The 12,850-nt window shown below is 35.3% G+C and overlaps 1 long non-coding RNA gene across 1 annotated transcript in view; it reads right to left on the reverse strand.

Annotated features, from left to right (window-relative positions):
• LOC113458605 (uncharacterized) overlaps positions 1 to 12,151 on the reverse strand; it is a 35,020-nt gene extending 22,869 nt beyond the window's left edge. Inside the window, exons 1-2 of the long non-coding RNA XR_003378989.2 lie at positions 11,727 to 12,151; positions 7,942 to 8,088 (exon numbers count right to left, since the gene is read on the reverse strand). This is a non-coding gene — a long non-coding RNA (uncharacterized LOC113458605). The remainder of the gene's footprint in view (positions 1 to 7,941; positions 8,089 to 11,726) is intronic.
• Between the last annotated feature and the right edge of the window lie 699 nt (positions 12,152 to 12,850).

Below are 12,850 nucleotides of genomic sequence, written 5' to 3' on the forward strand. Positions count from 1 at the left end.
TAAGACACTCTTGAAAAGGCATTCTCTTTTCTGCACTGAACTAGATATAACTTTAATTTCATTTTACTGCCAAGCATGATCTGTGTTATCACAGGGTCTCTGCCAGTGTCACATTTTCTGTATGTGTCACCTGTGTATTGATCATTGCTCAAATCTTTCAATTTGGCTTTTTTTCCCGAAAGAAAATGTTTACTTTAATGCCACAAATATGTCCTTAAAACTAAGTAATGGCTAGTTAATTGTAAACCCCCCTTTTATTTCCAGTGCCAAAAAACAAAATCTGAAAGGCATATTGACATTGTCCAGCTGTCAGAACAGAAGACAAGGAAGGGAAGGAAGTAGGATTTTCTTTCTGCCATCCTGCTTGGATTCTGCTGTGCCTGGGATGGCACTGGGACAGCTGCCCATCAGTGGAGCTGCTGCCAACACCAAAGGGACAATTACTGTAAGGGACAATCAATGACCCTGGGCTTGCTGGTGTCTTAAGGCTGCCTGGTAATACAGACTTACTTTTGGAAAGAGGTTTTCAGCAGGAGGCCAGAAGGAATAAAAGTCAATCAAGTGAATAAAAGCCCCAGCAGAGTAGTATACCTCTTTTACATTCCAAAATAGTAATGGGGTACTGAGACCTGGACAAAATTGGCATTTGAAGACACCCTTACCTGGGTGAAAAGTCCATAATTTTGTGCTTCCAAAGCTCACTAATTTAAATACAAGATGTGGTAGTGATGAGAGCAAGCAGCATGGTAGATAAAGTAGTCTCAATTACAATGTCCATGAACGGATGTCTTCTAGCTAAGCTTCAGTTACCTACAGTGTTTACATTTGAATCACTTATCCTAGGCTTCCTTTATAATCAGAAAATATTAATTTCTGCTTCTAAGGTGTTATTCACCTCACTCTAAATGTGTCCTAAATTGGGATCACAGAAACATTCATATCTAGGTACTGACTGGCTCAAATGTAAAAGTCTATGTGGTGACTGTGGTGTGTAGGTGAGATAGACTGGACTTTATGTTTTTGATGAGCTGAACATAGACTCTAGCACTAATTTAATATGTAATTTATTAGAAGAACTCTAGTTTGAGAAGGGAGAATACTTATCTACGTATTTAGATTAGTGATGCATGCTATTCAAAAGCCTGTGTAAGTGTCTAAGTCTTTAAGTATGCCAGTCATGGAAACCTAAGTTCATCCCCTTTGTTTCTTTCTGCCTTAGCTTCAAATGGTCACTGCAGAAACTCACTCACTCCACTGCTCAGTTGCCATTGTGTGTTGTCCCTGCAAATCCCCTTGCTGCGTGCTGCAGGCAGATGCTTCATTTCTTATCTCACACTCCTCTCCTACCTCTTCTTTGACTCTTCATCTCTACCTTTTTGGATTCTTTTTATGAATTGATAGCTGGTTTTGATCTCAGGCAAATCAAACCCTTGTGAATTCCTCTCATTTTTAATCTTTACAAGTTACACAACCTAGCAAAAACTTTCTAGTGCATGAAATTTGAGTAGTGAAAGTGAATATATGTGTCCCACAGGGAATCACAAAAAGAGTGGAGGTAACAGCATGTATCTGCAATGGATTCTATGAGTTTTATGTAAAGTGTGATTCAGCTGCCCTTAACACATTGCTAAAAATTGATGAAAGACTGCGGAGAAATTGACTGATAATTTTTCTGTAACATCTTCAGCACCATCAGCTGTTCTTAAAAAGGAATTAAAAAAGGAAAATGATACCCCAGGAAAATTATTCCTGGTTTTAAAGTGTCCTTTTTGTTGTAAAATATATGATTCTGAACATAGAATTTTCTTGCCAACTTCCAGCCTAGAGAAAGTTTTCTTGATGCCACTGAAAATAGGGAATTATAATGTAAACCCTGACAAGATCCTTAGCTATTGTGGCACAAATGAAAACAGAATATAAGTAGCCTACCACATATTGTTATGTTAATAAATATGCAAAAGATAAAATATGGAATTTTAACATTCTAAACTCATATAAATAATCTTTTAATAATATTACAATACATTTCCACAAAATACAGCAATGCATATACAAATCTGAAGCAATATGTTATTAGAATATCCCAGCTAACCAGAAGAGAAATAAAATGCCTATCAGGGTAAATTCATTGACACAACAGCTCCCTCCTTTTAGCTTTTGACCTTGTTTTTATTAAAATGTTGTTGAGTGTCTGGGTTTTTTAAATTTCATAAATTCTGTGGATGCTAAAATTATTTCAAATGTTTTCAAGAATTGTTACCTGATATCTAATTACAGCTAGGCATAAAATAAAATTAATGAAGTCTTGCGTATATTGTTGCCAAACAGTCAAATAAAAAATAATTACTTCAGTAGCATTTTATAATTTAGGTTTAAAAAAATAAAGAAGATATTGTGGAGGTCTCTACGGAACAGGGGAAAAATCAGATAGTAATTAACGATTGTAACCTAAAATAGTATCTTAACACTGTGTTGTGAAATAGAAAAAAAAAGTTATAAAATAATTTATTTCTAGATGTCTCTGGACCTTTACAAAATGTTTTAAGACTCTTCAGTACAAAAGCCACCCCGTTGTTTTAATCTGACTACTCATTTGCTTAGTGTAAGGAGAAGGTCTTATGGCCATGAATATAATGCTGGCAATAAAAATTCAGGACTTTCCTGTCTCAAGGGATGTCTTTTTTTTCTTCTTCAGGTTTATTCTCCTAAAAATCCTGTTAATTTAGAAAATGCTGTTACTTGACACTTATCTTATTGGATAGATAAGGTTTAACAGCAATGAAGCACATTAGGTATATTCAAAGCTTCAGAAGGCATATATTTATAAATCTTTTAAAATTAAAGTAGGTTAGGTATTTGGAGAGTTGTCTATAAAAGCTGTGGAGGACTTTTTGCTGTACTGAGTGTACGTTTTGTATAAAGTGTAAGTTTCCAGTGTATGGCATGACACAACAAATCAATGCATATTCAAAACATAATGGTATTTTTACTAGTATTTTAATAGCATTTCAGTTCGGTCAAGGAAAATGTAGACTAGGACTAGGACAGATTTCAGATCTGCCAACAGTCAAAAGTCCTGCAGTCTAACCCACCTATATGACCTTTTACAGTCTTGTCACCTTCAGGAAAGAATCCATAATCTGAATCATGGAAATGTAAAAAGCCTGTGCCCTCATTAGATCATTAGAAGAGACAAATTGGAAGACTGGCTTTGGAAAAATAGTGGTTCTCTTCCACCTTCCTGCATTCCACCTTTTCTCAAGACAGTACAGAAGGACCTATATCCTTAGTAGCTGAACTGTGAATTTTAACTATTTTATTAACAAATTCCAATTCACTTATATCTTGTGCTTGTTCAGCATAGATCATGCAGGCTGTCTCCCTTCACTGTTTTAATTTTATGGGCTGCCCAACCTTCCTTAAAGAGAAAGTCAAATATAAGGCAGTAAAGAAAAAGTACTAATCCCAAAGATGGACTGCCTAACATTTGCTTGGGAAACCCTGTTCAAAAATATTAGTATATATTTTGAAACAAGGGAACATGACACAGCCCCCCAAAAAAGACTTGAATCAATACATTTATTTTTAAGTTATAGTTTTGACGTATACATGCAAAATGTTTAGATTACATATTAACAAAATAAAATTAATATCTAGATAAGATTAAGAGGATTAATAATTAGATTTGATAATAATTAATAACTGAGATACCATTTTGCAGTATGCTGCCCAATTCCCTAGCCACATTTTCCTGTTGTGTACATTGTCCGAATGTGGTACCAGATTCTTCCCTAGATACCTCCAGAGAGAACCATCATATCACCATCTTCTCCCTCCAAATAATCTTTCTAGAACTTTAGGTAGCTAAACCTCAGTTGAGCCAAACAGTTCCATGTATGTGGTAATTAGCATAATTTTGGGTTAGTGCACTGCAGTGTTGACACATGAACTTTCATTAACTTTACAGAAAAAGAATCGCTCAGTCATAGCAATTAACACTAATCAACATGGGAGACTCGTGAAGGCAATGAAAACCCCAGAGATGGAGGGCCAGCTCTGGTGACATGCATATGAAGAAAGTGTGTCATCTGACATGTGGGGCAGAGAAATAGTGAGATGTCAAAATGGCATTTATGTGTGATTAAAATGCTTTGGTTTCCAAGCTTAGTTTATTCTCTTCATTGACATGAACTGTTGCACAGTGGAAGTCAGCATGGTTTAACACATACTTAGTTTTTTAGTTATATCACTGGTTTTTTCCTTTCTTTTGCCCTCAGCATATTTTTATGTAGCAGAATTTTCTTTTTAATAGTGTAAATATTTCCATGCTATCTCTGGCAAGCAAGCAGATATTTTCACTATCATGAAGGATTGTGCCTGGAGGGCAATTGTCTTCTCTGCTTCTCCTTAGGCCTTTAAGGGCTAGACAGACATTGTATCTATATAGTGAACTGGTAAGTAATTTCAACATTTCTAGAAATCATAAATAATAATACTTGAAGGCATGTTTCAATCCACCCACCTGCAACTCTGGAAATAGAGGGAAATAGTATTAACATACCAGATCTCAAAAACCTGAACGTTGCAGAATTAAAAGCTGTATCTTTGGCAAAGTCATTAAATGGTTTGTGATTTTGGGGGATTTGAAGAAGTTAGAGTGAGATTTTAGTATGTTTTCCTCCATAAATATGAGGTTTTATGGTCCTGTGTAGCATGAATGTATTATCTGAGCACTAGGGAATGGACCCTAAAGGTTTTCTCCTTCAGATCCTGTGGAGTGACCAGAAGGGAAAGGTCAATGATTGATGAAACTTTGCTTGACAGAATATGCAAACCCATTGATTTAATTTTCTGGCAGCTATCATGTGATTTTCTGAAAACTACATGCCCATATTGACGACCTATCTTGCACAAGCAACAGTCTAATTGGATGTTTTTGCAGAGCTATAAAGATAAAATATTTGCAAATCTTTCTTCACATCACACAAAAGACACACCATTGCTTCAGGAGGAACTGCTATTCTGCTTCTGTCTTTCTGTCCCTAGTAAGGATAAATAAGAGTTTTGCTTCTTTACCAGTCAATGTTATGCTTTCCATGAGCATTAAATTCACTTGAAAGAGCTGTTCTTTTATGGAAACACAAAGAGTTATATTTATTATAGCATTTTAAATCTTCATTCAAAAATGCTAATTTTAAGCCTTTCACAAATACTGTATTCTGTATCAAAAACTGTTCAGAAAGAATTTGCTGTCTGGACTGCTACTGTCCAGACATAAAATGCATTTCATAAAATGCATTTAAAAGGAAATAATTCCTAAGAATTTAAGCCCATAGAAAAAATAACAGATTTAAACCTGATCTCAAGAAAAATATATGGTTGTTATATTCAATTCTCATGCATGCACAACTCCTTGCTCCATAAATCATACCAAATTTCCTTTATTAGTTATACTGTACACATGGACATTCTACTTTTTTAAAAGCATAATTCCTCCTTTTAAAAGTAGCTGTCAGTACATGGCACAAACATTTTTAGGAAAGCTAATATTTTAAAATAAAAGCTCTACTCAAATGCCTATAATCATCCAGTCAATAAATACACATTTTACATTTCCATGCTGTTATTGTAAGAAAGAGAAATAAAGGACATGGCCAACTGCAATCAATAGCTAATTTCACTAAGAAGAATAGATACTTGTCTGGTATTTGTATGTCTATGTGATGTGCTCACTTTGGATGACTCACTACCCTGGAAGTTATCATATAACAATTGGCTGAACAGAAAAAGAAAAAAGACAAATGTGGAAGAATTTAATTCAATTTGAAACTCGGAGTACATGATGAAATGTATAAATTTCATAACTTAAAGCAGCTTAAAAAGACAAAATCAAAATAATCAAAATAATATGAGCATTCAAGAAAATGATTCCAAAATTTCTGGTACAAAGTTGACCCCAAGATTTGAATAAAAAAAAGAAGCTGAGGACAACTCTTTCTTTGGAAGGTTATGATGCAATAAATTTATATAATTAATTATTTGTAGATTGAATTGATCAACAATGCTAACAGTAGTATAAAGATAATCTCCTAAATAAAAATATTTTAATATAATTCTTGGGGTCTTTAGATCTTCATAAAGCAACTCTTTCATGTTATGGTACTATAGCTTCTAACTCTTCATAGTACCCTGCAGATTTTAGGAAAGCATTAAAATAGATGTCCTCAATTTATTAAAACAAAGTACCTTATTTCACTAATGTGCATTCTTGAGTTATATATATTTACAAAGTAAAGATAACTGTGTTAAAGAGGCATACAGCAGAAGAACAGAAATTCATCAGCATTCCAAACGTACTGATCAATTCCCTCCCCAATTCAGTTACAATGAATATAAATTGAGAAAAACACAGAGAAGTAGGCCAGCAGGAGGTCTCAAATGCAGGTGAAATTAAAAATAAATACTGTGGTTTAAAAAAGTCTATTTTCTCATTCTTGTTCTGAAATAGATTGGAAATACTGATAGCAATTGCAGTTTTCAATCAAATATCTGCTTGGAGCTTTTTTTGATCTTAAAGTATATTCTTTCAAGGCTAAAAACACATTGAAAAGTTGTATTCCAGCTAAAATTAAGCAAGCTGATTTTTTTTAATCATGTGTCTGAGTCACAGCATTATCCACTCTGATGAAGACAATTAAAAATAAAAATTAAATAGATTTTCTTGTCCAGAGGGCTATTCAGAAAGGAAAATCCACAAATAGAACTCAAGTTATGGACACATTCTAAAAGAAAAGAGCTAATGAAAATATTTCTAGGAAAATACGATAAGAAGAAAAGAGGCAGTTTCAGGGTTCTTGCCTGCCCCTTACACATTGCATACAGAGCCAGGAGTCAAGAGCATGTAAAGCAGCTGGATGTACTAAAGTTCAAGCCACCGAGGTGAGCACACACTCAGGTATCCTGCAGATACTCTGAGGTGTGTTTGGTTTCTTTATCAGCAAATCAAACACCCCTCAGTCCTGAAGGCATGGAGTTAACACACGGAATGTGTGGCCCCTGCCCTAACAAACTGCCAGGGCTGGGTGGCTCTGGTGGTGCACTTGGGACAGCTGCTGAAGGGAAACTGCCCTGCTGTATTCCCAGGAGCTGCTCTGACTGACAGACCATGTGATGGAATTGTTGAGGCACATAAATAATTACAATAGGCTGAATATTTTTTAGGGAGTGTGTTGAGATTTGCCTAACAAGGACAATGACATTCCCATGTCCTGAAGCATTCCAAAGCATACTAGAACTGACTAGTATAGATGAATCCAGGCAGACTGACATAGTGTTACGGACACACAGGTTCTTGAAGCCTCAAAGACCAGAGCTGGAAATTATGAACTATTAAAAGTGATTCTTTGCTTTAATTTAGAGCTGGCTTTCATCACACAAAATATTTAATGATAGTCAAGCTTAATTTTTTTTAGTTTGAGGGCAACTGAGTACTGTCACTGTAATTGTCACTAATGGAGACTCTGGTGTCTCCATCCTTGGAGACATCAAAAATATGTCTGGATATGATCCTGAAGAAATGACTCTAAGTGGCCCTGCTTAAGCAGGGAGATGGACTTCCAAATGACCTCCAGGTATCTCTCCCAGCCTCAGCTGTTCTCTGATTCTGTAAAATGTTCTCACTCTCCTGTCCCAGCAGTCTACCTTTCATGAAATGTCAGCTCAACTGCTTATGACATTTTCCTCTAAACTCAAAACTAGTTGAGGGAAATGATTGGGGTAAAAAAAAATCTGCAACACAAACAAAGAAGGGGTGGAGATGCTGAAGTGCCACAAAGTTCAGTTATTGCCAAACCTTCTGCAAGATGAAACCTTGCCTTGAGATTTTGAGTCCATTTCACACAAAAGAAAGATACTATAAAACTTTCTTCTTTGTACTCTCACCTGGCCTAGTTTTAAAGAGGATCGGAGCCCTTGCATTTGCTCAGCCATGTAGATCTGCTGAAAGGCACTTCAGGAAGCTGTGGGGTCTGAACAATTTTATCACTGCCTCATTTGAAACACAGTGCCCCACTGTAGCAATGCAGATACCTGAAACAGATGTTGGCACATTTAAAGTGAATGTAAACTCATTTCATGAAATCCCCTGTTTGAGAAGGAGGACAGATACTGATGGCCAGATGGAAATGCTGAGTGATATTTGTCTTTCAGGTCTGGAATCAGAGCCCAGAATTTGTCTTCCTCTGCATACACTGCGCAGGACTCAGTGTTTTAAAAGGCCCCAAGAAATGCCTAGTTTATGAAGACATGAAGGAAACAGAAAGCAAAACATAAAGAAAATGTGAAATAAAAGAGAACAATGTTCTTGGTCTTCTATAGGTGAATAAAATTTAATCTGTTCCTTTTTGTCTTCCAGGAATGTCTGACTATATCCAGGGTCATCACGTTTTGGCAAACCCAGCTTACCAATATTTTAGAGCAACAGTTAATTTTAATATCTGTGCAAATACTGATGTGTAGGCAGCAACTCAGTTTTACCTGGGAATTGGAACAGAAAACAAAAGGGAGAAAGACACTAATGGCTTTATGCTTTCACTAATTCTATACTTGATAAATAACCCTTCTCACTGAGTAGATAATTGTAATCTTAGAAGCATCTTGTGCTTCAAATGACAATTTGAAGGCAAGAAATGAAGAAAAATTAACAAGAAGACAAATGTTTCTGTCATAAGAATATGTATAAAAAGAAAGATAATGATATAGGCTTATGAATTACTAAATTTATTCATATTTTAATGCTAGCTCAAAAGTGGAATTTGGGTGAAAAATGTATGGAGAAAGGAATAGCTTTGCAATTCCATTTATGTAAGAAAATACTCATGAATAATATTTATTATCTTTTCAAGTGGAAATGGTTGCCTGCATGAATTGAAAGCGTGCTATTCAAGTCAATAGACAATTTTTCTACATAATGAAGACATAGATAGGCCAATAATGGTCAAAGAAAGACCATATAAGAAAAAAATATTTTTTATTCCATAAATCTCCATTAACATTTTTTGTTGTTCTAATTTCTAATTTGTTAATACCCATTTCCTTATTTGTTTTACTTCTTTGCCTTTTTCATCTTCACCAAGTAATTTTTGTTCATGATTCAGTTTTATGAAGTAACCTTGAATTGACAGCCATTTTCAATGGGCTGAAAATGTACTTGCAGATTCATTGAATTACATTAGATTCTCTCAACAGCTCAAGTGGTTTTGACAAACTAAATAAGGCACACTAAGTGTATGGATTTTTATCCTTTTTGTCATAACAGCTTTTCCATGTCATTTCACAAAATATCTCTAAAATTATGTATCTATTTTCTAATTTTAAAAGTTATGAAATGATAAATAAAATCCTTATGTGTATGAAGGCAGCTTCAGACATGTGCCAATGAGAAGATTTTTAGAGACTCAAACAAAATCCTAGATCACATTTATAACAACTGACAAATCAAATGCTATTAGACGCTTTTAGAATCAAGAGCCAAGGTACTACAACATGAATAGACATGCACTGGGACCTGCTTTTTGCATCTTTAGAGAAAATTCAAAAGAGAGTATCTAATTAAGATGCAGAATGTGACACCTATAAATTCTACCATCTTTCTGTAGGCTATATTCAAGTGCATATTTGTTTATTTCTATGTAAATGTATACGTTGTCTGTGGATACTTGGGCGGGGGTGAGTCATGAGCGTACATGCAGAAGTGGATTGCTGGGGATGATGTGTGTGCACCCACACAAGCCACTCAGAGTGAGAAAGAGTAGCAATCTCTCACTGCACAGGTCTGAACCAGATCCTACCCCCTCCATACTCTGGTGCCAGTGCTCCTGACAGTCACACAGCCCTGACTCAATACTCCTACTTCCCATTCAACCCTCATGAAGGGCAAAGAAGATGGCCCAGAGCTGTTCTTCTCCCTTCTTCATCATGCTCACATGCAGAATCTCACAAAATTAAATAATTGGACAAAATGCAAAGGACATATAATTTTCCATACACATACAGCAGGCCTCATAACTATATCAAAGAAAAAAAATAGTATTCTTAGAAATGTGAACTAAAACAGATGTTTATTTGAATATTGAACTGCAAAGCTTTATTTTGTCAGAGGCTCAAGCTTAAAATGCTTTCACAACTGGAGGAAATGCAGGAAGCCACGCCAAACTGTGAAAGCAAACTTTGCCCTCCTTTCTGTTGGTAAGTCATATTTTGAGTCCCAAGATATATGTAAACAGCACATTTAGACAGACTATCATAGGAGTCAATGTCTGCATAGAGTCTTCCAGGAAAACCTGTATCCTGAAAAAAAGCTTTGAAGTCAGTCCTTCTTTGAGTAGGATTTTGACTACATGACCTTCAGAAATATCTTCCCTCTTAAATGATTATATGAATTTGTGAGTCATATACTCTCACTGAGTTCAGCAGACACTAGAATGGACTGGTGGTTCTTACCAGAAAGATGATATTTATTCAAAATTTTGAGTGTTAGGTCTCTTAAAAAATATGATTCTGGGAAAAGTAATTTCAGAAAAATCTCATTATGAGTTGGTTCTCAAAAGGAGGAAACAAACTTAGAAGAATAATTCCTTGTGAAAAAACCATATTTGTTAAAAAACATTTTTTTTTCCAAAAATTGCTTTGATAGATACCATTCACCAAAATATTTAAAGAAATCTTTGTTTTTCCATTTCCATAAACAAATCAAACCGCATTGATAATTTTTTCTTAAAAATAAATCTTATATAATAAGTCAATTTTCCTTAAAATTACATTTCAATTACATAATTAATCTTCAATATGTATCATTGCCTTTTTTGGTATGGCTAAAATAGGTAACTAAATAGCATACCTGTTTTCAGAAGATGCAATATTGAATATTAATAAGTTTTGCCATTTCACAGGAAAGCAATTTTGCTCCAGATACAACATTCTAAACCAGCATAACTTGGTTAACTTCTGAAGCTGATTATACAACAAAGAATACCTGTGATCCAGATCTAAATCAGCTAATATGATTACATGCCATCAGGGCTATACAACACACTGTTCTCATGTGTCCTGGTGTCAAAACAAGTTAGCTTTCCTCATGGATTTTAATATATTCAGTCAGAGGAAATAGCTTTGTACAATAAATATCACCATTTCTTGTCTTAGTTGTATATTATGGTATATGCTATTAGACTAATTAAGAAGATATATGACAAACTTTCTTAGGGGACAGATTTTCGTTATGGAGTTAAGAAAACCAATTCAAGAGCAAGTGACAGCTGCAAGCTGCTGACTGACTAAGAAACAACTAATTTGGCTAAGAAACAAACTGATGTCAAACTATTCTTGAGGTGCAACTGAACCGGTTCCTTCCAGCTATTTTCTCTAAGTTTACACTGACAGGAAAGCATGCCTCAGAAGCTGGAGTAGTCTATTATTCTTTATGACTTCCTCCAAGCAAGAGTATCAGGATCACTTGCTACAACAAAATGCTAGGAGTAAAAGGCAAATAATGAAGATTTCATGACAGCACTTGATAGGTTTGCTGAATGCTGCAGATATCTAGACTTCAAAAGAGAACTAATAAGAGAAAAAATTGTCACATATATAAAAGGAGCCACATATAAAAGAAGCCTATTTCTGGGAAGAGACACTGTCACTCAGATCCAAGAGCAGGCAATGTTACTTACCATTCCCAAAGCAGAAGTCCTGTATTAGGTGGCCTCAATACATGGAAGATGAGCCAAACAGAGCTGAAATAGCAACATGAGCATTCTCATAATACAAAAATAGTGCTCAGGTAGGGACAGGGAGAACAATATCTCTTCACAAGAGAGAACAGTGGAGATGTAAAGCAAAGAGCACAATAACAAGCAAGAGCTGGAAACTATGAATGGCACAGAGCAGGACTAATGGAACTATCATGTAATAGGCACTTTCCTAACAACACAGAGGCTGCCCAGGGAATCTGGAGATAGCACTGCTGTCATCAGTGTCCATTGCATGAAATGTTCACAGACCCAGGGACAAAATATGCTGGAAAAAACATACAGTGGTATTCAGTGTTGAACTGAACAGACTATATTTTGGATTTAAAACTAACACAGGGAAGCCACTGAAGTATTACCTGGGGAGAAAATGAAAAGAAAAAAACCTTGAAATCAATTCAAGACAATACTTATGCAAAGTAAGACATCTGTGAAGGTCAAGTAAATACTTTATGGGCTCAGTGAAATTATACTGGACATTTGTATTTAATTCCAAATATAAATAGATATTTTTTCAGATAATTTCATTAAGAAACAAGAATTTATGGTATATCATTAAGCTCTAGACATAATGAAGAAGCCTGATTCACCTTCATGGTAAAATATGACTTGGCAGAGGCTGTTTAAACAATTCACCTGAGGATGAGCACTGCTTAGGCTAACTAGGAAAAAGACTTAATCAGCAACTCAAGGTGCACTCTTGTTATCTGCATTCGGGAAATTAAAAAAATCAAAGTGGTTGATAATATGAAATTAGATATCACTTAGAGGAGTGGGAGTAGATTTAATAAGCGCTGTGAAAGAAACAGCTTTCACCCTCTCTTGTCTAAGTCATGTCTCCTGGGACCGGGGCTTACGTGGTAGCACAGCTCCTGAATCCATGCGCAGGATGTGCTGTGCCATCAAAACACAATGTTTATGGCAACAAAAAAACCATTTCCTACTTTATATGTACAGAAAAATACTTCTGTTCAGGCAAAAATGTATGCTTTCTATAGCTAATTAAACAGTAATTCTGGCATTTAATATCAAAGTATTCTCAAGAC

The sequence above is a fragment of the Zonotrichia albicollis genome, chromosome 4 (assembly GCF_047830755.1).
Source record: "Zonotrichia albicollis isolate bZonAlb1 chromosome 4, bZonAlb1.hap1, whole genome shotgun sequence".
NCBI lineage: Eukaryota > Metazoa > Chordata > Aves > Passeriformes > Passerellidae > Zonotrichia > Zonotrichia albicollis.